The sequence below is a fragment of the Palaemon carinicauda genome, chromosome 20, assembly GCF_036898095.1.
Source record: "Palaemon carinicauda isolate YSFRI2023 chromosome 20, ASM3689809v2, whole genome shotgun sequence".
Lineage (NCBI taxonomy): Eukaryota > Metazoa > Arthropoda > Malacostraca > Decapoda > Palaemonidae > Palaemon > Palaemon carinicauda.
This window is the reverse complement of record NC_090744.1, coordinates 128,464,843-128,469,842: the sequence shown is the minus strand read 5'-3', so window position 1 is coordinate 128,469,842 and position 5,000 is coordinate 128,464,843.

The window sequence follows — 5,000 nt, the reverse complement described above, 5'->3', positions numbered from 1 at the left end:
GTAAGGGGCCATACTCAAGTATTAGAGGCTCATTAACCTCGTTTTTGAGGTACCATAATTTTAGCATCAGAGGTTCTTTGACCTCTATTTTGAGGAGCCTTATCTATAGCATTTGAGGCTCTTTTACCTTTATTTTGATGTGCCATACTTGTAGCATTAGAGGTTCTTTGACCTCTATTTTGAAGCGCCATATTTCTAGTATTAGAGTCTTTGACTTCTATTTTGAGGTACCTTACCTATAGCTTTTGAGGCTCTTTGACCTCTATTTCAAGGTGCCATACTTTTACCAATAGAGATTCTTTCACCTCTGTTTTCAGGTGCCTAACCTATAGCTTTCAAGGTTCTTTGACCTCTATTTTTAGTTGCCTTACATATAGCATTAAAGGCTCTATGACCTCTATTTAAGTTGCCTCACCCAAAGCAATACAGGCTCTTTATCCTCTATTTTGAGTTGCCTTAACTATAGCATTAGAGGTTCTTGTACCACTTTTGAGTTTCCTTACCTCTATCATTAAAGGCTCTTTGACCTCCATTTCGAGGGGTTTTTCTTCTAGTAGTAGTGATTGTTTGACCCCTATTTTTAAGCGCCTTATGTCTAGCATTAGAGGAACTTTAACCTACATTTTGAGGTTGCATACTTTTACCATTAGAGGCCCTTTGACGTTTACTTTGAGGAGCCATACTTCTAGCAGTAGAAGTTCTTTTTCCTCTTATTCCAAGGCACCTAACCTTTAGCATTAGAGGCTTTTTTACCTCTATTTTGAGGTGCCATGCATCCAACTTAGGGGATCTCCTCTTGAGGCTGGGGAACACTGCATCAACTGATGCCTTAGGGAAAAGATACGCCCTCATCTTCTCACTTGGAAGATAAGGGCCAGAAGTGTTCTTTTGGAAGCCCCTTACCCAGGTACGAAGCTTCTTCCTAGCTATTTAAATGTCTCATTAATCAGGTTAGTGCACACAGTACATACCTGAGGGTCCCAAAACCGGAGATCATCCTTGGAGACAGCGTATGCTGCGTGTCTCCTACAAAACTCATGTCCGCAGAGGTTCTTGCTGCTGACATTGCAGAAAGCACTTCCCCACTTCGGAGTGTCCTTCTGTAAAGAGAAGAAATTTCCATGAGTATCAAGTGAACTATGTATCACTGGATATGCATAGTATAGCATAACAATTCAGAAAGGAAAGACACACACTTGTGTTTCCCTCACAACCCATTATTGCAGCCTTCCAGATAATAAAATCAAAATGGTTTATCTCTTTTAGAGTAACCAATGCAATGTTTGAGAAGATATTGTGAAAAACAAGAATAAAATACACTATTACGTTTTGTACCTTCATTGTTCAGAACAGAGGCTGCTAACCTTTGTGGGGTATAGATAAATCCTGGCTGAATTTAAAAATGAAAAGATGTATATTATTTAGGCGCTGTTGCATATTGAGAGAACATTTTTTAAATAATATATTTTTTTTTTAGTGGAATTGATATAGCGCAGTAAAACGCTATGGAATTTCTACCTCATATTAACTAGGGAGTGAATAAATAAATGTGATCTCTACTTTTTTTGTTATTTTTATAAATTCAATCCATTTAGTATCAGAGGTAATTATTGAATAATATTACAATAATTTAGAGCAGTCTATTCATTTATAGTGGGAATTCAAGTTATTCTCTTTTGAATCTTTAACGAGAAAGTTAATTTCGAATCTCACAGAGTGTGAAATCTTTATAGAAAATGTTGGCTTTCCCTGCCACAAGCAGCATCGTTTATCAAAGCTCAAGAAAGAGATAATCTACTTTGGTTATGTGATATATTCAGTAGTAAATGGTTACCATAAAGCAATAAGACTTGTTTATTTCTTAAAATAATTTTAGTTAAACCAAGAACACAAGCAAATTCATTTCTCAAGTTTTGATTTTTTTTATGCTATTTGGTGTATACAAGTTTGCTCTGTTTTCATTTGTAGAAATTATTCTGTTCAGGTAATTACTATAGTTCCAGCCTTTCTTTTTTCGCATTTGTTTATGTACATACGTAAAATAGCATGTTAGATTTCCTATTTGGAGAGAGAGCGAGAGAGAGAGAGAGAGAGAGAGAGAGAGAGAGAGAGAGAGAGAGAGAGAGAGAGAGAGAGATGTTGATTGTTGGACTGCAAAACAATATTGAAATTTTATTTTTATTTTACGTTATGATGATGTTAAACCCTGAATAAGCTGAAGTATTGCTGTTGACAGTTGCTTCAATATATTGCTGAAACATTCGTTATTTTTTGCATAAATCATAAATTATAGTTGAAATGTTTATTACTATACGTATATACTGGTGTATGTATGTATATATATATATATATATATATATATATATATATATATATATATATATATATATATGTGTGTGTGTGTGTGTATGTATATATACATACATATATATAAATTTCTTTACTTTATCACATACACTTCAAAGGTTATGGGTCAGACAAAAATTATGATTGACCTTTGACCTTTAAATGGAAGACCTGAGTCTTCTACGGATATACCAGATGATTATCCAGTGTCAATTATGGCGATTGTATCTTGCTATCTCAAAAGTTATGGCCATCGCTAAAACTTACGTTTCATTTCATCTCTAAGTTTATTTATTACTTTGATCAATCTAACGCAGCACTTCAGTTGAATTAGGCCTAGTGGATTTTATGGATAACGAAAGAGCTCAATTCTTTATAGCTTGAAGTTAAAACAAGGGTTAAATTCTCATTAGAATTTTAATCTCCTATAATTATGATCTTGAAGTAGGATCTTAACCAAAACGTTCTCTATTGCGTTACAAACAATTCCTCGTATAAAGTTAATTGTGAAAACCTATTGTCAACCTGCAAGGTCAAACCATTTCGAGTAGAAAGTGATATGCAGACACCTAACGTACTCACACACACACACACACACACACATATATATATATATATATATATATATATATATATATATATATATATATATTTATATATATATATATATATATATATATATATATATATATATATATATATATACTGTATTTATATAATGTGTGCGTATATCTCTCAACATTACATGCACCGTATTGGGTGAAATCCAGGTTCTTTCATTAAACCCCTCTTCAAACATTCAACAATCCAGTAATAATCAAGATTATATTATATGGGGCTCCAAATATGGTAAAAAAATCTATTTCAATGCAATGAGTATTTGGCCTTCTTCAAGCGAGTGACAAGTAGAGCCTCTTGCGAGCCGATGTAAAGGCTTTACTGAATTGTTGAAATACTCTATGCGAGATACCGAAAACTAGCCAATCAGCGCGTTTGTTTACATCGCTTCCGAACCAATCAGCAGTAGCGTCCAGGGCACGCTTCAGAGGAAAGTTTTATTAGTTAGTGCTGTGCTAAGATTCTGCTTAATTATTCGCATTTATTCGGTGTAATTCTCATCATTGGTCATTAACCTTGCTCTCTTGAGTAACTCAATTAAGGGACTTGATATTGAGGTTAGTAAGATCGCTGTAACATCTGCAAGTGCAGTGAAAAAGAAGGAAACCCAAGTGGCCGTTGGTGGTTTTTATGGGGAACGACTTTTTGTCTGACGTCACGTGATCTAATTTTGAAGTTAATTGATTGTAGGCCTTGCCTTACTGTTAATTTAGGATATTGCAAAACACTAGTACATTCATTGATGATGATAGGCGAGAAAATTGGGCTGTCTATATTGCGAAGCTGAAATCTTAATTCGGGCAGTCGTATGAAAGCTTTGGGAAAAATGTTCCACCCAAGAGAATTGGCCTCCCTTGCCGCTACAAAAACAATGCTTTAGTGTGTTGGACAAGGAGGCAAGTGATGATATTTTCAAGTGTTACTGGACTAGTGTATGGATAGGGCAATTTTCAAGCTGTAAAAAGACCAAGGAAGAGGATAGGGTACTGTAATAAGAGCTTTACTTTCCACCAGGCTGCGTTTCTCCCGATTCCCGCGATAACTTCCGTGATAATGAAGCCCTTTATGGAGAAGTTATCCGAGACTGTGACAGCCGTCAAGGACATGAGAGGCCAAAAGTTCGGCATGAAGATTATCTGAAAGTGATTGTCTCATCGGCCAAGAGCGCATTACTATGTCCAAGAGGTCATTAATGAAGACAGGGAGGAAAACTCATTATCCTGATAGTGACTGTCTTTAACTACGATATATCAGTGCAGTACTGAGGCATTACTAAGTCCTCGTCGTCATAGTGTTTCATCATTCCTCCTCCCCACCCCAATTCGCATTGAGGAATCCTGCCACAATAACAAGAACTTCTAATTTCGAGTGAGTACTATGACACTAGTTTTCCCATTATATTGGCGAGACCTGTAACACAATGTTTTCCCATTGTCCTTTTCAATGTATTTTCATCCTTTTGCACTAATCACCATTATCTTTTTTTTTTTATAATGCTCACTGACATTATATTGTAGGATCATCATTATTGTTTATCGTATGTTAATGTGTAGAATTGTAGTAAGAAATCTTTGCATTTATTCTTTTTGTAGGAAACTTTTTATTCCTTTTCTATCAACGAAATGTTGCACAAATTAAGAAAACATATTTGGGATGTTTTGCTTAATAATTTTGAAGCATTAATAATAGAATAACGATATGGGGTAGGAGTTAGTGAGCATTTTTATAATAATTAATTTCGTACTTTACAATTGGTTTTTTGCCATTATTTTGCCGAGATTTCTAACATTAATATTTCCCATCAACATTTTCCATGCATTTTATTTTTCTGCACTGATATATTTTCCAGGATTGTGATTATTGTTTAACGTATCTTTATTGTGTAGGATTAAGTAGGAAATTTATTTATTTATTTTTTTTTTTTTTTAAGGAAATCTCTGTATCTTTTTTTGTGGGTTGTGGCAAAACGTTTTTCATTTGCTACCAACGAAACATTTCATTAAAAAAACATCTATATTGGGAATTCAAGTCATGAA